Source organism: Pipra filicauda, unplaced genomic scaffold, assembly GCF_003945595.2.
Source record: "Pipra filicauda isolate LSUMZ 115617 unplaced genomic scaffold, ASM394559v2 scaffold16_size7369187_pilon, whole genome shotgun sequence".
Lineage (NCBI taxonomy): Eukaryota > Metazoa > Chordata > Aves > Passeriformes > Pipridae > Pipra > Pipra filicauda.
In genome coordinates this window covers 6,476,816-6,500,070 of record NW_024104207.1, presented here as the reverse complement: position 1 = coordinate 6,500,070, position 23,255 = coordinate 6,476,816, and the positions used below count along the sequence as shown (strand labels likewise).

The 23,255-nt window shown below is 41.0% G+C and overlaps 1 long non-coding RNA gene across 2 annotated transcripts in view; it reads right to left on the bottom strand.

Annotated features, from left to right (window-relative positions):
• Window positions 1–5,594: 5,594 nt before the first annotated feature.
• LOC120322928 overlaps window positions 5,595–23,255 on the bottom strand; it is a 38,348-nt gene continuing 20,687 nt past the window's right edge. For both annotated transcript variants that reach the window (XR_005562925.1, XR_005562924.1), the window contains 2 exons: window positions 10,322–10,524; window positions 5,595–5,654 (listed from right to left, as the gene is read on the bottom strand). This is a non-coding gene — a long non-coding RNA (uncharacterized LOC120322928). The remainder of the gene's footprint in view (window positions 5,655–10,321; window positions 10,525–23,255) is intronic.

The window sequence follows — 23,255 nt, the reverse complement described above, 5'->3', positions numbered from 1 at the left end:
TGTGTTCTGTCATCACTGCTAGAAATGTCTATTCTAATGATTCATACATTTTCATAGCTTGGATACATAATGATGTTAGAAAGCTCCGAACAGAGGAGGAGTATAGCCCGTGGGAGTCAGAAAGAGCAAATTAAAGGTTTCTTTAAAAAGTGTCTTTAAACTTAATTTGTCTGAAAATGTGCATCATGTCGGCCACAGTAGCAATCATTTGTAAAGAATTTGCAAGTAGCTGGATCACTAAATTTACTTGTGACATCAGTACACAGAGTCAAGATAGAACTTATCCTTTCACTGTTTCTTCTCCCACCCCAAAGCAAAGCTCCTTCAGTTTTTCTTGGATCTGTCCCCATCGTGTCTTATTGCCTGCTACTATCAGCTGAGAGATGTGAGCACTCTCAGTGCTATTCTGTCTATATGGTTTCAATTAGCCAAACAACTAAAATAGTGCAAATCCTAAATCAAAGTGAAAGAAAGCAAAGGGATGGGAGACTTCACCAGTTAGAAAGAAAACCAGAGGAAACTGCATGTGATGCTTCTTTGTTATCATACCACACCCAAAAATATCACACAGCTACACTGTAATTGAGGAAAACCTACCTGAAGGAAACATCTTTTGCCCAAGCCCTGGACTCTCTGCCACCGGTGACAGAGGCACTCTTGACAGTAAGGTTACCCACTGAGCTGATAGAACAAGCAGCTAAGCATTCAAACGTCGATCCATTGGCAGCCTTTCCCCCAGCAAAGAAAACTCACCTAGACAAGACCACCTGATGGCACACTCAAACAGGTGTTACAGTGCTACTATGCCTCAAATAAGAGAAAAAAACTTCATTCTGCAACCATTAAACTACAACCTTTTTAAAATGCCCTGAGTACTACTTGAGTCTTTACAGTCAACTTTGGTTGAGATACTTTAAACAAGCACTAAACTGCTCATGGATTAACCCCTAAAGACAGTTAAGGGAATTCAGTATGAATGTAAAAGGCTTAGCTGGGAAATTTCAGTTAAAACTGAGATACCAAAGAACAGGAAGACTGCCATATCCTTAATTACCCACAATCCTCTATGATCGCTCTGTACTTAAGAATCACATCCAAAATCAATAATGTGGTGAAAAGGCCATATGTGTAACTGAACTTCACCTCCCTGTATAGATCAAGTGAAACCAATCATTTAGGACCTCACTCTGCTTATGCAGCTTTCAGATTGCTCTGCTAAAAGCAATATGATGGCAAATACTGAGTGCCATTCCAAGACTCACCAACTACTGAAGAAAACACTATCTACTTCAACATAATGACATATGATGGTGGTTAAACCACTCACATTTATCAACCAGGAGCACACAGATGCTCAATTGTTGAAGTTTGGCTGAGGAGTTGCTTGCTAAGCTGCTGTAACATATTCACCGAGGATCTTATGAGTAAATACTAAGAGCTCCAACTGAACAAAGTTCAGGAGGTTGGTGTTCCTAATTCTTTGGATGCTTCTGATTACTAAGACTTAGTAGAAAATGCAGTGCTCTGTGATGCTCCAAAGAAAAGTTACTATGCTTCTACACATGCTCTTTGATAACACATGCTGCATCTCATGGCCATACCATGACAATTTCCTGAAGGTTACTTGCCTCTGTGGTGTTCAGGATGTGACACGAGGTTTGCAGAAGCTAAAGGAAGAGTAACAAACAGTTTTACAGGACACTTTCCCTCTCCGTATATTAGAGCCGACTGTATGAGTACAGCGCAGCAGTACAGAGCACTCAAAAGGTTAAGATTATCCCAAATTTCCCCCTAAGAACAGATACTGCAGCACCAGCCATTCTTCACTGCGGGTCTCACTCTATGGAGCAGGAAGCCGTTTTCTTTCCCTACCACTGCAAGCCTTGGCCAGGAGTCCCAAGTGACAGCACTGTGGGGCTGAGCTCCATGGAAAGCGCCGTGTAAGAGAAGTGATTTCCTGGTATGAGAAAACTGCCGTGGAGCCAGAGCACCATCACCTGGGGATAGGCCTGCACTGCCCCTTCCCACTCATCCGATCACAGGGAGCACAAATATTTTATCCCTTCCTCAGCAGCACGCAGCTTTGTATTAGAACACACTGCATGTAATTAGATTTAGAATGAAAAAGTAATTTTCTCAGTATTCTTTTTACCGTTTCATCACTATTTTCCCCATCGTTCTAGAACCATTTGCGTTAATTTTTTCTTTTCCCTGAATTTCACAGGAGGGGATTTTCAAAAGCACTAGACCTTCAAGTGAGTTCTGGAAAAATCCCTCATCCAGAAATATACAAATAAATACCTAACCAGCCTTGCTACTACAGTCAGAAAGATAAACATAAATCCAACTGTGACTAAAATTCAATGGTTTTACAACTTAAAAAGTCCATTGAAAAGGAAGATGATGGCTGTTTCACTGCATGTTACCTGTACTATTATTCTAACATATTTCTTAACTGCTAAGTTAGAGGGACATTCCTGCCCAGTGAAGGTTTATCTCTGCACCCCTTGCAATCAAGCAGGATGTGATGACTCCATGTACTATCTCGTTCTCCAAGGCACCCAACAAACCTGCCATGGGAGAACAGCAGAACAGAACTCTTCCCCAAGAGGAGAGCATTGAAATCAGGTACTGCAAGCTGGAAGCTGGGAAATAAATGAAAAAATCCCTGTAATCCTGTTGCCCTGAATGACATGAAATGGTTCTCTACTTAAAACTTCTAGTGCTTGATCTACAACAGCCCTGGTCCTCACCACTCCCTCTCCTCTTTCCCATTGAAGCACATGTTGTGGACATCCATATCATGGGACAGAGAGGCAACTATTGAATTCCTCATCCTGCACTAACAGAACACAGAGGAAAAACTACAACCCACAATCCTGGCCTCAGCTGTAGTACAACATGCATGCACATAGTGTTTGTGCATTGTACTTTATGATGGCATTGAAGAGCTCCCCTGACCAGCAGCTCAGTGCAGCATGCACAGCTCCCACAATTACTAGCAATCAGTCACTCCCCTTGACATTTTAGACATTTACAAATTCACCTGGATTCCTCTATTCTCTAAATAACAGCACATTGTGTCTCTTCTCCACTCATGACCATCTTCCCTAAAAAAAAGTTATTTTAGCCAACACCTGATTTTGCGTGCTACTGCTGTGAAGAGGGGGATACACAGAGACAGTACTGTACAGAGAGACAATGTGAGAGGAAGGAATTTTATACACGAGACAGATTAGAAGCAGTCTGGCCTTCCAGTTGCCTTGCAGGCCATAAGCAACCAAAAGCTTCTTGCAACACAACAAACCCAAACCACGCAGCAGGCTTTTGGTATCTGTCTCTGACAGACTTGAAGTATCAGATCATCCTAGTTCGTGTCTGCTCCTAAATGCCTGATGAGAACATGAAACTGTTCCAATTTCCTCTGCTTACCTTACTTCACGTGCTCCCAGACTGCTGCAAAGCAGGGGCCCAGCACAGGGCAGTGCACCTGCAGAACTGTCACTGCAGAACTCAGCCCAGGCACGAGCTTGGTTAGTCTCAATAACAGAGTACTCAGACTTAGGAGTGGGGGCTGCATAGCTTTGAGTGGCTAATGGAGCCGTAATGGAGCATTTACCAAGTGATTTTTAAAGTAAACATCATCGATTTTCTTGCAAAATGTAGCACTTAAATGACGCATTCAAGGAGTGGCTCAGCTACCTGGTCCCTGGGGAGCAGAGAGGTGCCACACAGAGTAACTTTATCAATCACTGCAGGCACTGTGGTCTCTGTGTCCATCCACCTGTTGCCTCCAGCTAGATTTAAGGACCATTAGGATGAAGCAAAGCAAGGAGACTAAAGGATGCCCATCTTCCATCGTGGATGAGTGCTCTAACTAGGCTTTCAAACAGTTACAGGGGTGCATCTCTTTCATGTTCAGAAGACTCATACTAGGAACTCTTCTTGAAAGTTTTAACCAAGCAACTAAATTTCAAGAAAATATTTTTCTCATTTTGAGAAGCAAGTATTTTTTAATATAAAAAAAGTCACTGAAAATTCACAACCAGCTGCAACTATTATCCTAAGTTATTATCCTATTCCTCTGGGCAGTAATTTAATTGTATTTCACAAAAATGTTAAACCAAACTTGCTGTACTCTCTCCTTGACTTGGCTGCTCCAGTTTTGTGCAGTCTCCTTGGTCAGCAGCAGCTCAGCTCTTCCATGGCAAAGGAACGAGAACTGGTTGGATTTGCTGATTGTGGGAGGTACCACACACTCCTCTGCCTTTGGAAACTGGGCTGCTTTCAGCAACTGGAAACAATTTGCAGTTCCCCAGCCAGAGTTTTTGCAAACACTTAGAATCTCACTCTCTTTTCCCAAAGGAAAGGGATTACAGAACTGTTTTTCCCTAAACCACCACATGATTCACAGTCTCTTTTGAACCCTTCTACAGGCAGGCCACAAAAAACAGTCTATCAACCAGTTTTTCAATATGGATTTCTAATATTTATTACTAGTCTCACCCGAAATTATGTCAAACTGGTCTCAACAGAATTATACCAAACTGTCACAAAAGGGGTTGGTGGAAACAATTAATAGCCATGGGGAAATCACACCCAAACTAGGCCCAGATCCCAGGCTAAGAGTACAAAAGAGAAATCACTGCAGACCAGTAGATTAAATACTAGAAGTAACAAAATAATGAAGTCAGTTAAACCCCTTGAGAGTAAACCCACTGAGGGAGAAAGCCATCAAAAGACAGTGACAAAGCAGCTGCATGAGAGGGTATTTCAGTAGACCAACACCTTATAATATGTCCGGATTTGTTACTGCTTCTCTCACCAAAGGACAGTCAGTAAGTGAACACAGTTAGCAAAGCAAACACGAGCACGCACACAAGATGATTGTGCTGGCACTGCACAGCTCATTGTTTTAGGGCACAATTGACATGACTCCTCTGAAGTAGATTAAATGCAGCCACACCCAAATGGGCAAGATGGACAAAGTGCTGGGGAAAAGAAACAGAAGAATGAAATTCAGCAGTCAAATGTTACCCATGAAAGGCTTTTTAGTGAACATTTCAACATGCATCTTTGGTTATTAGAGGAAAACCAGAATGTACATCTAAAATTTAAATAAAAATTCACAAAAAATAAAGTTGTGAAAAAAGCCACTTATCTGCATTAATGGCTATGAGGAGAGTCCATACCAAGAACTTCTATTAATAGTCAGACTCTCAATATTTTGACAAAAAAGGAAGGATCACTGAACTTTTAGAGTTACAGTGCTTCTCCTAGACAGATTTTAGAGTCTGCAGGCATTTATCTCCACTTTCTAAAGCAAGTACAACTGTCTCTTGCTATATCAAAAACTGAAAAACTGACAGCAATACTTAGGCATACTACAGAAAACATTCTGCGTGACTTCCATCTGGTATTCATCAATCTAAGTAACACATGTTAGTGTTCTTCCACAGTCTAGTGAAAGTAATCTTCTTACCCTCCTCGATGCAAGCATCACATATTTTTGCGTGAAACAGATATTTTTATTTATTAGTTTTTAACCTTCTCTACAGACTTGTAATCTAGGAGAAGGCCTTCTGGACATTCCTCTTGGAAGTACGAGACCACTAGGTGGTATTACGTCCAATTTTTCCAAAGCAGAAGTCTATCTATGAAGGGAAACAAAGAATCAGGTTACAGAGAAAGAACCAGGTGGTTTGCACCACTGAGAGATTTGAGGCTGTCCCTCTGCCCATGGAGTAAAAGTCATCCTCTACTCGAACAAAAAACCAAAATTCAAACACGCTCTGTTTTCCATCATTAGTAATCTTAAATTTGCTGCAAGTCTTAAAACCACATGGAAAACCTAAAGTTTTTCAAGATTAAGGCAATAAAATCCTAAGAGGATTCTGATTTCTCTTCGTTAACCAATATTTTCTATCATTACAGACAGTTATTACAGTAGAATTTCTGGCCAGCTTTTTCACAGAGGAAAACAGTTATGTCCATGTGATATTAACTACAGAGATGTGTGTATTTGCCAAAACATGGACTGAAGGTTTAAAGAATTACCACAGTTGCATTTTTAAATGTGAAGCGAATGGATGAGCCAGCTGAAGTCTTATAAAATAAACAAACAACAAAAAAAACCCCTCACAAAATCCCACAAGTAATCAAATTTCTGACTGATAAACCACTACTACAGAGAGAGTGTGAAGTAAAGCCCCGTGAACTCACGGCAAGACTCTCTTCCACATAAATGGACACAGACCATGTTCCAGCTCAGGGTATGAACAGAGAGTCTGCTCAAGTTTCAGCCAGGACATGTGTAGCAGAGCTTGCTCTGCCAAGGAGGTACAAGCTTGGGTTTGGGGATTTGTTTTTTCTCATTTCTTGTTGATTTTGAAATTATTGCTATTAAATAAATTAAACAAGAAACCACAGACAATGTTAGGAGAATAGACAAAGGAATTCATCAACTATTACGAACCAAAACACGCAAAAAAAAAAAAAAATCTCAGTATTTTGGACTCAATTAAATACAGTCTTTTTTCCCCTCTTCATGACTATCTTTTTTTTAATCTAATGTCACAGTTGTGGTCTCTGCATTCCATGGTATTAAACTCCTTGAAAATGAATGAGAAACACACAAACCCAAAGAGCAAGCTGGCAGCAAAACTGTACCAACTGCAGGGAAGTATAATAAAGCTTTCAACATCACCAGCCAAGAAAAATCCAGTAAGGATTATTTCTAGAGCTTTGTATTTCACAGGAAAAAATTTTCACCAGTATAGCCAAAAAACATGATGTGGAGAAGACATCAGTGTGGAAAACCTGATCCAGATAGACTTTTCTGAGCTTTCCTGCTTTCCCGTAGGTAGCAGTGTATTTATCACTGTAGGATATGCTTCAGATATTTAAACACAAATGGTTTTTTTTGAGAAACATGGACTCTGCTGAGAAACCAGACTGACGAGATAGAAACAAATTTATCTAAAAGTAAGCTTGAGGAGCACAAGGAAATGCCACACAGCAGACACCTGAGCTAGTTCATTCTGTCTCTTGTTATGAGTTCTTCATTCCCCATATCATTCCTGTAGTCCTTTATTCCCAATTCCAGTGTGAATTAATCTTTCTCAAAAGACAGTTTATAATTTTGCAACTACAGTTTAGTTAAGATCCTCCTAACAAAACAGAGAATCGGTGTCATCATGACTGATCTTTGTTCTAAATAACACAGGAGAAAAATATTACATTATCAGAGTCTTTTCAGTGAAAAATCATAAAGTTCTCATCCCTTACAGCATGACACAGCTTCAGCAGTGTGTTCCTGCAACAGGAACATCACTTCTGTTTCAATGTGACTACTTCTTTTAGAAAAGAAGTCACAAATTCCTCAGTGAAGGATCCCCCTTGTCTAGAGGGATGTCCTTCTAAGGGTTAACTACTTCAGTGAAAAAATTTCATACCAAATTTATAGTTTCAATAAAAGTTTCAGATTTCATTTCACTGAAAATGTAGGCCAGTTGTAACAAGGTGACAGTAAAAGCCAATTTAGGAGTAGAACCATGGTCATATTAATTACCAGAACCTATATTTCCCTGGGAGAATTTTTGTTTTGTTTTTGGGGGGTTTTTTTGTGCTGGTGTTTGTTATTTTTTAAAATAGAAAAATCTTCAACCACGAGAATCATCTTCCAAAAGTAGCTATCAAACTGCTGGTCCAGCTCAAAGCAATGTGACTGAAGGAATAACACAACCACCTGCAGAGGTGAGGTTGCACTGCTCAATTATCCCCACCCACCAGAACCCAGGTGACGCAGATCTTCCTTCACGTCCCCAGACAGTCTTCCTACACATCCTCCTTTCTGCGTTCTTAAAGACTTATATTCATATGAACTTGCAAGAAGGGGTTCAAATGTAATTTTCATACATGGGAGCCTTTCATGCATAGACATCTTCCATAACCAACGACTTCCCTCATAAATCAGAGGAAATCTAAACTGCACATGTTAATTTTACCATATACATGCTTTGGAACAGAAGAAAACCCCAGTTATTTCAGTTATAACTGCCCTTTCTTCTGGGGGGCAGAACACAAATTCACTTGCAGGACAGATTCCAGTGAAATGAATAGAAACAGAAGCAATGTTTTATAGCAGTATCATATTAATGATTTGGAGACTAATCGCGTCTTATCAAGCCTTGAGCATCAGACAGACAGGAAAAAAAATGGAAGATGTGTCCTCAAGCTGCATATTTCAGCAATCTATTTAACATGTACTTTATTTTTATATCATAGCACTGTACACGTTCAGTTGTATATTCTCTAGAAGTAATTAAGTTATAACTTGACACCTCACCATGATTCTCTTTTTTTTCCACCTAAATTTTACATCAAGCAAATAATATAAAAGTGAATAAAAAAATCTATGAAGGTCCTTTTAACCATGACAGTCTGTCACATTGTGAAAATCAGAGCAGATCAAGAATTGCTCTTACTTTCTACTTGCCTCTCATTCAAACACATGGATTTAAACATTTACATGCCTATTCATAATTTATTGGAGAATTTGCAGCTCATGACAAATACAGGTCTAGCCTGCAGGAAAAACAATGACTAATAGTTGAAAGAAAGCATTCCAATTAGTCACTAGGAAGTACACCTATGCTCATTTCTTGGTCCTCAGGTGGCAGTAAACTCCAATAGGGAAGTCTGACATCAAATTTGTCGTCCGGAAAAATATATCACTTTCAAATGGCAATAGAAGTTAGATCAGAGACTGAATTTCTCTCCTGGTACATACCAGTAGGAAAGTTTATCTTTAAAGAAGTTCCCAAAGATCTGGACTCCTTAAGGAGGTGGTGGGGAAAAGCTGCGCTCCCAGTTGTGTTCCTGCTACTGGGACGTGCTGCATTCTGCCTCAGAGAACCTGTATTTTCTGTTTCCAACGTCAGTGTTAAGGGTAGAGACAGTGGAGCCAGGAGATGCAGAGGAAAGCTGTTGTGCCTTCCACAAGGATCCCACTCTGGCCACATTTGCAGGACACTATTCTGAAAAGACCATTTCTCTCAGCTCTTTCCCCTATCACAACAGGGTAGTCTTGCCAAATGCCATTCAAAATATTCTTGGGTGCCATCTTCAGCATCATGGAATCCTTAGATTCATGGATAGGAAACACATTCTCACTCAGTCAGAAAGCATTGCATGTCTCCATATTGGGCTTACTTTTGTTCCAAGATTGTGTTCACCTCCATGATCCTCCTTCCAAGACATTGTGCACCTTCAGCCTAAATCCAGATTTTTGAGATAAATAAAAGCCAAAGTTCACTTGTGCTCTGTAAACTTAGTGCAACGTAAGGGATTCACAGAGTCCCAGAAGGGTTTGGTTTGGAAGCGACCATAAGGATGATCTACCTCCACCCCTCTGCCATGGCCTGGGACACTCTCCACTAGACCAGGCTGCTCCAAGCACCGGCCAGCCTGGCCTCTAACACTTTCAGGTTGTATTTCAAGGGGCATTTACCAAAAAAAAACCCACTGAAGACAAACCAAAGTAGATGTAGATTTACCTGAGGGCTAAGGGAGTCATGAGGTCTTTTCTTTCCACTTCCTCTCCCTTGTTAGATAAGCTGGTATAGAGCTGGCTAAGCATGTGCTTCATCTCATGCCACAGCCATGGTCAGAGGCTGTGCAATCCAGATGAATACTAAACCTACTCCAGTTTCCAGTTGAATGTGGCCACAATTACCATCTTGCTTTGGAAAGGGACAGGGACCATGAAAACAGCACGTCTAGAAGGGGTTCCTCATATTAAAATATCTATTGCATTGAAAGAATTTCCCATTAAGAGTTTTCAGTGTATTCTAGTAGTCCAGATGATAATTTCTAGGATTTTAGTACAGAATTTTTTTACCCTCTTCTGGAGGATCAGGAATTTATGGAATCTGAAATATGGCCTGGCCGGTTTTTAAGTCAAGTCCCTTCTGTCTGGACAAGTGGCTAGGAACAAGGGAATAACAGAAAGATTTGACAAATTCCAACAGCCACCTCCATTCAAAATAAAAAGCATGTTGTCTTCCTAAATACATTATACTCAATCTGCATGTTAATGAGAAATATATAAATAGAATTAGGCGTTAACTGACATTAGATTTTTTTTTTTTAATGGGGAGGAGATGAGGGATGTTGTTATTTAGGGAGTTAAATTCTAACATCTGTTTTTAATTCTACCAGCTTAATCGTCTGTTTATACCTACAGGCTTTCAAGACATCATTCAACAATGCTAATTAAAGCTGACAAGTTTTGTTCAGTGTGAAGCTGCAAGCCACTTACTCATGTCGGTGCTGTCACTGCTGCTTGACGAAGAGATGACAAGGGGCAGAGTGCCCCCAAAGGGATGAGAAGAGGTTCACCTTGTCTCCTGTCAGACAGAAGAGTGAAGAAGTGACGGATGGCAGTGACCATTGCTCTGGCTGTAAGCCTTTGTCCCTTCTCCAGGCTGGGTCAGAATCCTCCAGTTTTTTACCATGGCTAGCCTAAAACACAAAGCCACAGCAATATTCTCTACTGTATTTCTAAAATGCCATAGAAACGGGATTCCCATTTAACAACACATTGTAGACATCCACAACACACATTCTGTTTTTCATTAGCAGTAGGAATCCCATCTGCAGCAATGCCCCCCAGGAAACTTACTATTTGTTCTCCAGTCAGAACAAGATTCAGGAGAGTGGCAGCGTGCATGGGAGTAGACCATGCCTAGGAAAGCATCTGCAGAAGGGACTGACTTGGCTCAGGCAAAATGATGCACCTGATGCAAGAAACCACGGACAAATGACAAAAAGTTTATTCACTGCTTCATATGCTGGACTTCAGACTCCATAGATCCAAACATAGATGTTATTGGCTACTCATTTACATATTTTCTCCTTAAACCAAACAAAAAACCCCATGTCAGTCAGAGAATACTGGTGGAGGGTCAAGCAAGCAGGCCAGGCACAGGCTGTTATAAAATCCCAGCCTCTGAACTCTTTGCATCATGCAGGCACACCATCCCCAGTGGAGTAGGCTCATGGGTGATCGCTGGGATCCACCCCAGGCTGCACAGGCTGGAGACGTGCCAGGAGGACAGAACCCAGAGAGGGAACGAGTTAAACGGTAGCTGTACACATTGTGACTCATTGACTTTTTGTCACACAGAGGTTTATCTTATTTTTCCCCACATAGGAGTTTCACAACCAGAATAGACTTTTTTTTTTTCAGTAGCCAACATGCTTTTCAAGTGTGTTTTTAAAGCTGTCAGAGTCTGGAAGAGGCTTTTTGTTACCCAGTGTGGCAGTTAGAGCCACATTAGAAATCTAAAATCCAATTTTCAGGCTTTCCTCCACCCCTTCCCACAATTTATCCTAACACCAGAGAGAAACTTTCAGACCAGAGGCTTCTGTAGGGGAAGAGGGAAGTATATACATTTATTTACACAAATAAATACTATACAACTAAAGGCAACTATATATATATATATATTACATTTCTATCAGTCAGTCCTTTCAAGCCCCTCCTTTAACTTTAGTCCAGGAGCAGCTTTTCAAGGCTGATACGTAACACAGTCTTTTGCTGTGGGAGTGTTCTGGGTTCCCCCTCACCAAGTTCTAGTTGTTTGTTGCAGTGTCTCCTACGACGGATTAGTGGGATGGGGGAGACCTCCAGGCCTTAGGCTGCCAGCCCCATTACCTGCGAGGTGAATGCCCTTCCCCCCGCCCCAGCACGTGGCCCAGCGACCCCGCAAGGAGCCCACACAGACCACCTGGGAGGGACGGACGAAAGAGGAAGTTTATTGTGGGGAAGGGGTTTATAAAGCTTTTAGGAGGGTCAAAAGGGGGCCAATCACAAGTTCAGGGGCACAGAAAAAAACATTCAGGTAAGGGGTCAACAGCCAACAGGAAGGGGTTAACAAGGACCAATGAGAAACACCTCAGAACACTTTCCCAGGACACTTGTATGGGAGACAAGTCCCTCACAGGGGGTGTCGGGAAGAAGAAACAGTAACCTTGCAGAAAATACCAAAAGCCATTTTGAAAACATGTTTAAACCACATTAAAAACTTCTGTCTCCATAACATTTGAGCTGTTTTCCTCTTTCTCCTCACCAGTCCATCTCTGACAGGACTTCTTCCATCCTGCATATGGCAAATCCATTGCCACAGTCTCCTCCTCATGAAGTCCAAGAAGATAGCTTTGAGTCCTCGTTCTTCTGCTGCTGTGTGATCTCTCTCTCTCTCTCTCTCTGCTTCATACCTCGGTTCGTAGGCTGCTGCAGTGTAGTTCAGCTTATCAAGCGTCCACGTCCTGGAATGTTGATTTCTCCTCGGGTTTTCGGTTGTCTTGCGTTTTAGTTCACGGCAGAGACATCCTCTGGGCCCCCCTCTCTCTCTCTCTGGGGTCCGTCTCCAACTCTTGCCTGGGATTTCCTCCCTAGCAATCGAGCCTCCTCCGGCTCGTCCACTTGGCTCTGCTGCAGTGCTGAGCCTCACATCCACTCTCACTAAACAGCGAGAGGGAAAAACACAGCCCTCCTCTGCAGCTTGGCTGCAAAGGTGGGGGAGGAAGAAGAAGAGGGCCTGGCCGCAGGGCCTGCCTCTCTCTCTCCCACTTACCAGTTGTTTGTGAGTCGCATCCCCCACAAACATGCACTCATTCCAATGCTGTCTCTAACTCTGGCATAGGCAGAGTTAGGGGGGCCACAGGGCTCCCCTCCTCCCCCCCAGAGGGGGAGAGAGGGAGTCCAGCCACCCCTTGGCCTTCTCCACCTACAGGCAGCAGACACCAATAGTAAAACAACCAAGACAGAACTGCCAACCATTTCCGGTGCTGTGATATATGATTTTGAGCAGAAGCGAACAACATGGACAGTGACTGGCTCTCCAAGGAACACTGCCCTGGCACCCAATCACCTCTGAGCCCCCCCAGCCTCCGGGGGGGGCAATTTCAAATTATGACACCCAGGTATACAGCACTCAGTACCTGGGGCTTGGCTCCTTGGGTGAGGTGTCCAGACATCTCTGCAGTGAAAATAACAGCACCACCCAGCACCATACTGAACCCATTGGTTTTAGCAGTTGAAGTTATTTCATGCCCCAGGTAGCCATAATGAAACACATCTGTTGCATGAAAATTATCCACTGCCAACTTGAGAGCAAAGCACAGTATGTCCAAATCATCTGTGTTCTCAAGACCAACTTTACCTCATAGAAGACTACATTAAACACCACGCATCATATCATCACCACCACTGCTTCAGTCACTCCAGAACTCACATGACATGCAAACACACCTAAAAATCCACTTTGAGGAGAGCAATGTCTTTAAACTGGGAACAGTAACTTTGGCAGTGATATTCCAATAACTACTACACTGAACGTTAGTAATATATAAATTATATATTCCAAATACTTTCACAAAAACAGGTTAAAGCACTTCTCTCAATCCTCTACAAAGAAAAAAGTTATAGAGAAAACAACTGTTAATTCAAGTCAGTTTTTAGCTTCATTTCTCTAGTTACATTTTCATAGTTCAATACACAAAAACATTATGACATATATGCAAATCTGATAATGTCAGGCAGGAAAGGTGAAATCCCTATATATGAAAGGTTGAAGTCTGACCTTCAAAAGGAGCCTGCAGCTGGCTTTTGTCATCTTTCTTCCTCTCCTTGATTTAATAAGCAGAACGCCAGTTTAAGGAAAAAGATGATTTTGACCACAACAGAAAAAGAACAGACCTCCCCATACTGAGTCAAGAATTCACCTTTTCTCTGGGGGAAAACACTCTAGCACTTTTCAAAGAAAAAAAGAAGAGGGGGTAGAAATAAAAATCAGATTTTCAGGTTTTCAGCTACAAAATTTTGGAAGTAAATAATAAGAAAAAAAGATAGTAATATAAAAGCATTTCCCACTAATTCAAACACATTTCAATTTATTTCCTGCTTTATTTCCCCATCTAATCTAGTATTTTCCATAGTTGCTGAAGTGGAAAACATTTTTGGAACTGCCACTCTTGTTTTGCAGAATAAAAGTAAATATTCTTTCTTCTCACTCTCCCAGCCCCTCAGATGATTGCTGTATGGTTTTCTGCAGCCTCAAGTAAAAGAGACACCTTTTACATATTAATGCCACATCCCTCAGGTCCAATAGGCTAAAAGTCCATGAATCTTCTTTTAAAAAAAGAAGTTACGTATTTTATTTTACTGGTTTGGGATGCTGAGAGCCCTTGAATCACTCTTTGAAAAATAAAGCTTATGATGTCACAGGGTGTCACACCCTTCATTTGTAGGGCTGTTGATCACTCGAACATTTCTCTTTCCCTGTCACACTCCCTCCTCGGAGCCCGTGCAGGTGCAGGGCTGTAACAAAATAACCCCTCCAGGTAACACCAGCCAACAGAGCATCAGCAGCGAGCAGCAACCTGGAGATGTGCATCCAGAGCTAAAACTGAGCTCTCCAGGCACCTTGAAATCCAGTTATGAGACTTGCACTGCAACAAACCCAAATGATCTGGGCACAGAGTATGAAGTGACTCAAACCCTCAGGAGAACTGAGAGCTTACACCTCTAAGGGTACATAGTACATTCACACACAAACCTCAGAGCAGGTTGCTATAAGTATATCCATTACAAAGAATTAAAGGTTGCAGAAAAAATTTCTTAAAGAGACCTTTTTGAACAATTCAAATGCATCAAAATGAACAGAAACTAAAATTTTATCAGCAAATCCTCACAAACAAAACATTCGGTCTAGAGGAGGCAATAGAATACCATCAAAGCACTTCTTTATTTTAGCAATGCTTTGGGGATGTGAGTGCTCCACATTTTCTTTTTGAATGTTGACTTGCCTAATTGAAATGCAGCTCATGTGGCACCCAGGCTTACTTCTGGATCACTAAGAAATTGGTCCGATTTAGAAATGTCAGGATCTGGTTAGCAATTCAAATGACCACAGTGGTAATTACGGCTTTTCATGTTCCTGCATGTTGCAGTGCATCAAAACTGACACAAATGCCGGGGTTTATAATATCACAGCATGGAAAAAAATGTTCAAAATTATATGAAAATGTGCTGGTAAGAGATTAATAACTGTTCTTCCAGGAAGAAAGATGGCTCTTTTCAACCAGTATATTTTAAAAAACACTTCTCTGATAGCATCTCTCCTTGAGGAAAACTGAATTATATTATCACTCATAAGCTCTAATAATTTCTGTCAGCACCAGTCAGAATATTTGAAGGAAAGGAGGAGGAGAAACAGGGAATAGGTTGTGGGAAAAATAGTGCAATCTTGTAAATAATTCCAGAGAGATACTACTTAAAGGTTCCCCTCCAGTATTTTGTTCGCTCTCCCACCTGGCAGAGCAGAACATATTTCAAGTGTTTTATTTTGATCATAAAGTGGAGGAACTCTGTGGATAGGGAGCAATGCATCATGAGTGATGTGTGCAGCCCCACGATCTGTGATACCAACGTGTCATTTTGAAATACGGGCCTAAAGCAGTATGCGCAAAGGAACCTTCTTTTCTTTTTCAGAGTAGAAAGGTCTTTTGAAGCCTCACGTGCCCCCAAAAGTCTGCTTATGAAATGAAATAAATTAAACAAGCAATATCTTCAGTAGTTCTCTTGTGCAGCAGCCAACTGAGTCATTCAACTGCCTTCTAGCTATGGAATGGTTTAAACAGAGATCAACACTTGGTACTGCTGCTGTCTGCAGAAAGTGTCTGAAGTGAGATACCAGTCAGCACACCCACAGCAGCTGCACACCTATTTTGTCACCTGACAGATCACACAACACAACACGCTCTCAGCCATATACAAGACCAAGAGTAAAGTGAACAGACCAGTGCAACGTCCTCACAGGCTGACCCAAGCCTCAGAAGAAAGCCTATGCTTTCTCTGAAGTCTCATATTTTCTTTCCACTTGGATAAGCTGTTGGATGTCCATGTATTTATCCATGATGTTAAGATGGAGAGATGTGTTGGGCAATATCTTCCCTCCTGCCCCTGACAGTGCTGCTGTTTCATGGGGTTTGCTGTTTGTTCTGAGCAGCATCTGCACCATTCCCTTTAATCCAGCATAGAAAAGCGGCTGATGCTAGAGCTGCAGGTCCTCAGCGTGTTACCCCACTGTAACCTGGTCCTGGTCCCAGAAGGAACAGTTCTATATTACCTATGCCTCTGGTCTCTCTTGGCCACTCCACCCTCTTATACCAAAGATGGATGTTCTTGAAATGACCCTGGGAAGCAGATCAGAGAGCTGATGGAGAGTAGACCACCCTGACCAGATAAACCAGGAGATAAACCAGGAGAGGAGAGAAGGGGAAACTTTTGGTTCGATCCACTTTGTCCTGTGGCTCACAGGTGTGTAACACAAAGAAATCAGAAGCAGAAAGTTTCCTCCTGTAACAGTGCTTAACAGTTAGGCCAGAGTAAAACCCAACAGAAGTGAACCAGAAAAACAGTCAGTTACTAATGTTAGGAGGTGTCATGAAAAAAATACAAAAGATTCTGCCTTGAAGAAGAAACACTCTGCAGGAGGTGAATCACATCTCTCACATGGTGTTGAGCACGGGGCTTACACTGACGCCCTGGCAGCTGCAATAAGCCCAGAAAAATCCCAAAGGAAAGTGAACCTCTAGGTTTCCGTCTTACCACACAAGGCCCTTTTAAGCACTGGATTCAGCATCAGAGATACATCTTCATCTCTGTCATTGTCTTTTGCACACTCTGCCTCAATTTCTCCAGTTCTACAACTGTACACCTATTTTTCTGCTTTAATTATATACTTTCCAAGAAGCAAGTGCCAAGCCTTCTCTTAAAACAAAAGACTAAAGTATTTTATCTACTGATCATTTGTGAAGTATAGCTGCCACTGAGACATGGCCGTAATCAAATTTAGTGAAATTTGCCCATATACAGGGAAGTCACAGCTAGAGAAGCCCCTGTCAAGTCAATTCTACTGGGCAAACATGCCAAGAATGTGAATCCATAAGTGAGCAGACTACACGTGATTTTAAGACACCTTCAAGTGACCAACTCATAATCCTAAACAAGTAATTTCTCTGTCTCAAGTACAAGTGCAAAACTTCAAGGAATACAAATTCCACTAAGGACATCAAAATTATATCCTTACAGAATTCTTTTACTATTGGAAATGCAATAATCTTTTCTGAATAAAAGCAAGGCGGTGTAAGAAAGATTTTGCTGGAATTAGCACTTCATCTAGCTCATTACCTGGTGAAATTTCACAGGCACATCTTCACTGTTAAACATCCGTACAAATTTTTGCTGTATTTTCACATGAGATGTAAATAATGCACTGCCGCGCCAATGACCTGATCAAAACTTCCAATCAGTGGTGGGTGGACTGGACGATTGCACTTCAAAGAGCTCTAGAGACATGAGGAAATAAAACATATTTGCATGGTGGGGAGAAACTTTAGCAAGTCTAGATGCCAAAGACTTGCCTGAGCTTCAAGTCCTCTATCAGTAGACACAAAAACTCAGCTGGTATCTTATTTCCTCAAATTATTTACTAATGCCACATCTGTGCTAATGCCACATCTTACAGTATTTTGAATCCAATTTCTATGTCATTGAGAATATAACAAAATTCAAAACTCTCATTTACATTTAATGAGAACATTACAAGAAACAATGCATACTGAAAGCATTCAAGTACCATACAAAGCGTGAATCAATTCAGAGCAGTAGGAGAAATTGGCTGCCTACCTTATTTCTCCCCAACTAAGGAGGTGTTAATACTATCGCCCCAAGAATGTTTTCCAGCATTTTCAGAAGGGAAGTAAGTTTTGGAGAGAACTGACTCTTAACTTTACAGCTCCTTCCAGACTTTGGAGGAAGAGAACTACAGCCAAGACTGCAAACCAAAGCTCCAGCCTAGTAAGGTACAGCATTAGTGCTACACTCAGGCAATCCTTTCATCCCAGCTCTGCAAGAAAGTAATGCCTTTCTGTGGTATGACACAAACCACCACGAGAACTTAAACTTCTGTTTCTTAAAAAAATGTATCAATAATAACCAGTAACTGCAGAGTGGAATTAAGGAACTACTATTCTACCACAATCAAAAAAAAAAGAAACCAATAAAGTGCACTATTTTTATCTCAGAAAAAAAATCACATCTTACACAGTAAGCAAACGTATTTCTTACTCTACAAACAGACTGCTTCTGTCCAAAAATCAAAGCCTTAGTTTACAGCTGGGATACTATATTAATTTAAGAGAAAACCAAGGATCTCTGCCGAATCAATTGTGCTCTGCATGAGAAGGCATGCCCATGTGCCACAAGATTATTTAGAGCATTTCTTGTCTTTAGAGCATGAGAAGTAATAAAAAAAAAAAATACTGCAGAAAAATTTCTGCTAGGAGCATTTTAGTGAACACTAGCTCATAAATTCAGTCAGACAACGAACAAGTGCAGAACTCTACTTCTTTCTTTACTTTTAGATGTCTAACAGTGACTTAAAAAAAAGCTATGGCATTAGCAATGAGTCCTTTTGCCTTTGTATGATCCTGAACATAGACCACTATTTAATAATGTCATTTAGATCAACAAATATGGTACTACATATTTAAACATGGAAAAAGAAACACATTGCCTATGTGAGAGATTCTCTTTCTGTTGCCAAAATCTGAGTTCCTTCATTCAAACAAACTGTCACACAAGACTGGACCTCAAAGCTGACAGCTGTGCACAGCAGGTGACCCTAGTCATACTCAGATGGCTGTCACCATTGCAGAAAAGTAAAAAATAAAAAATTTATTTGGACATAAAGATAAAATACCTCATTTAAAGAAGTTCTTTTTGATTGAGTCAAAACCAAGAAAGAAGAAAGGTTTACAATATAAACTGTAGAGAAGAGATTTTTTTTTCCATACAGGCCTTGATATAAAAAGGGCCCACAGGCTCCCAGGTGAGAGTTACAAACAATAATAGTAGTAGTAATTAAAGTAAAATAAAAAGCAAATAGGCAGATTGGATTCCCAGTAGATAAAGGCACTCTAACAACTTACAATGAACACGTTTGAAGTCAACTTCAAGTAATATGCTAAGAAGAATTATGCACATCTGTTTCACGCTCGCTGAGAATAATATCATCAAAACTGAATTCAAATGTTTCAAAGCTACAGAAAGCCTGAGTTTGTCTGACTAATTAAAATTAACCATGTTACTGAGTTACAAGCTTATCCCTTTGGACGAGCAAATTCTGGCTAAGGTCACTTCATCAAGCAAATGTCTGTATTTAAAAGGCATTAACGATAAGTTTTTTCTAATTAACATATTACTAGATTGAGTGAGATTTTTGAAGTTATTTAGATTTTGGAAGACCCACAATAACACTCTTTAGTCGTAATATACGAAGACATAAAAATATTCAATAAAATTGAAGGAAACAGGTCAAAACTAGAACCTTAGCTGAATTACTAATAAGGCCAAAACAGCACTTGATATGAAAACACTTTTGTCATAGGTTTACTTGTTCTAAAAAAGCAAGCAGGAATTTCTCTTTCCCCTGCCCCATTGTAAAAGAAAGATGTTGAATGGGGGAGGGCAGTTTGCCTTGAGTGATTGATTTACACAAAAGAACTAACTGGCAGGACTGCATTCCAAGCTGATGGTCCTCCTAAGAACTGTGGGAAGGAGTGATGAAGTTTTTTTCTTCGCTCCTCGGAAACGGGATTCACTTCACTTCTGCCTTAACTCAGGCAAGGTGTGTGTTGGAAAGGCCCTGAGGTCATTTTGTTCTCAGCTTGGTCATCTGTCTGTTTTCTGGTTCCAGGTTTGCCTTCGTTTTCTGCACCCTGTTCTGCCTCCAGTCCAGACCTGTTCAGACTTCATCAGAGAGGTTTGACCCACCTACAGAGGAACTTTATGGAGAGGAAGTCGCCCTTTCCCTCCTCCGCTCCCATATCTGGCAGCAGTTTGTGCCTATCAATGAAAAGGGGGAAATCCTGACCACAACCAGCCACAGCCAGTGTGAGTTTCCGTGGGAAGAAGTCCCTTTGTCCCCTTTTCCCCTTCTTGGTGGGGGGAAAATCTCCATTTTCAGCTTCTCCCGTGCACTGGGGCCCAACAGCGTCCCCTGCTGGCCATGGTTAGAATTGCACCAAAAGGCGGAAAGTACCGAACTGTTTCCTTTTAAAGGGGATTTTTGGGTACAGGGTTATTGTTTGGTTGGTTTTTGTGTTCTGCCAATACACATATATCCTTTAATAAAGGTCTGGGTTTTTTTTTTTCTTTCTCCATACTTCCTCTATTGAAGCCTCTTAATTTCGGATTTACAGTTTCTTAGAGAGAGGAACTTGGTCTACCGCATAACTCATCCTCCTCAGCAAAACACTTTAGCCTCATTAAACTGAGACAATCCTATTTTTACTAAAAATTATCAATTAATTTTCATTTTATTTAAAATTCAAATAAATAGAAAAAAATGTAGATTTAACTGTGGTTTGACATTACTGAGGCCGTTGCATCTTCCACGTTCCTTATGTAAATTATGGACCTTGTTTTCCTTGGTCAAATGTAAAAGGGGAGCAGAGAATTGGAACAGAAAGTTCCAGGTACTGTAACAAGTTCTTTTTTCCAGTCTTCATTTTTCCATAATATAATATAAAATGGGAAAGTTAAGATCACAATAGAGAAAAAAAAGGTTAGGTTTCTCAGAATGCACTATGCAGAAAACTAGATTAGCATAGTGGTAACAGCTGAAAATTCTGACTCCACCAGTCCGGCTCTGTCCCGGCCAGAAGGTGCTGGGAGAGCTCGGCACAGGTGTGCAGTTATCAGTCCATCACCACCAGCTCCGTTTCCCAGTGCAGTCGATTCCCTCTGATTCAGGCACCTCTGAGTATCACTGGAATATACATAAGTGTTTAGGTGGCAAACTGACAGTTTTAAAGACCATTATTTCCTTTGCAAAGCATGGCAATCCATTAGCATGGCAATCCATCATTCCCTGTGGAATCTGTTTCTGTCTGAAGACAGATTTACTCACTGTGTTCCAACTGTCCCACATGACTGTAGGCAATTTTATTTTAGTATACTGGCACTAACAAACTGAAACCTACTAAATGAAAATAATTTTATGTCACAAAATAAAACCTCCTCATTTTATCAGACACTGATCTGATTATTGTCTGATTAAAGCTAATCAATGTAATTACACAGTTTAGAAGTACATGCTGTGGACCCATAGATCATCACAGACAATACTTCTCTTGGTGCCAGCTGTGTTTCAGATTTACTAGAGTTTTCTGTAACATTCTTTTTCAAAAAACTCAAGGGTTTCAAATTATTCTTTCGAATTTAATTATAGAAATAGAAATGGAAGATGTTTCCTACCATTTGCTTTCCAGTGAGAACATTCCATTAAAAGGTAGCAATTTGGAGATGAAGCACAGCAATTCCATGCATTGTGGTGCTCCATCAGCAAAGGGCAGGATTTGGAAATCCAGAGTCTCACTTCATTGCCCTGACAAAACTGATTAGCAGTTCACTTGACTATTACAACATGGACATTATTGCCATCATTTAATATCTTAGCATTAATATGTAAGGCTGCCAAAGGATTCTAATCACAGGAATACTGTTCAGGCTTAAAAAAGAAAAAAAGTAACCCACAAGTAGCTTTATCTAATTAAACAAAAACCAGATCAGAATGTACTACTGTCAATACCATAGGGACAAGGGTCAGTGTGATAGTATTCTCCCTTTTATGCCCTGTGGCAGGCAAAATTTGATTTAAGGCTTGCCAGAAATTCATTGTCTATGATCTGAGAATTCCAGCTTCACCTTTACCCAGTTGATCCAGCTCTGATCTGAAGTATCAATGATGTTCTCTTGCATACAGGTTCAGGAGCTCTGGGTTGAAAACCATTTTGACATTTCTGGTTTGGTATCCTGCCCTCAACAAATCAATCTGATGCTCATGTATCACCTCCTGGCTACTCACTGCCACAACCATCTGTCCTCATGGCACACTGCCTGTGGACTAGGGGATGTGCCAGTTTTACTAGGGCACAGATGCCAAGAATAGGTGGTTTTAAATCCACAGCCAGCATATTAATTCAGTGCCATCTTGTCTTAATGCCCTTCCTCCACCATCTCAAGGAAGGCAAGAGTAGCCATACAAGAAGACACCAGAAGTCTGTCCAGCAATCCTCTCTGACTCCAGATGCATGTCATTAACAAGTGCTTTAAAACAAGGGTATCAAGACCTGAACAATTACAGAATAACCTGCTCATCAAAAGCCTGGAAATATTTCAGATGTAAACATGCATATGGGCTTCTCTGTAGAAAGTGTTATAAAACCTGGAGTGAACCTCTCATTTAAAACTAGAAATGCCTCAATGCTGTTAATCATGTAAAGCAAATTAAAGCCACTCCAGCCCTGACACAGTGCCAGTATAGAAAGGTTTAACATTTAGTACATAGTTGAAATCATTTTGAAACTCCTTTTCTTTGTTTTCTTATCTCCCTAATGGAGACAAGCTTTAAACTGAACTATCTGATTGCCTGATTATGATTAATAATGTTGTAAGTGCAACCAGTTCTTCTATACCTCAATTTGTGTTAAGGTTAAAATCCTGAAAAGTGAATGCTGCATTTGTGCTATGGTGCTTAATTTTCATGCCTGTCCCTGTCTGCCAGTCTGAAGATTTCACTATTTGTACTGGGTAGGCAACCTTTTGCCTGGGGAGGTCACACAGCCCACAGTGAGGACAGAACACACTCCCACAACTCCCCCAGCCCACGGCAGCTGGTAAGTTGGTAAGTGAACTTCCTTCTGCTTGGTAAGAAAGTAAGTGAACTTCCCTGGGATCAGGAAGGACTGTAAACCAATTTCCAGTCATGTTTAAGGAGTCAGTAAGGGAAAGAGCAGTGAAGAAGAGGTTGCAGACTATAGGGACGATAGTGAGAGCACTTGCCCTGGTGCCAGGATTTGTGCCACTGCTGTGGCTGAAGCAGTGAGTTACCAGGTAATGTGAGTTACTCACTGCACACCTGCCCGGCCTCACAGCCAGCTGACAGCTCTGTACTGCTGGCACAGGCACAGCATGGATTAAGAACTAGCCTCAAGGCTAATGGCAACCACACAGGACAGATCAAATCACACAACATTAAAAAGCAAAGCTGATGGAGTTGCAACACACGTGGTTCCTCTGAGGAGGTGAGATCCAGCCAGCACATATAAATACGGCTGAC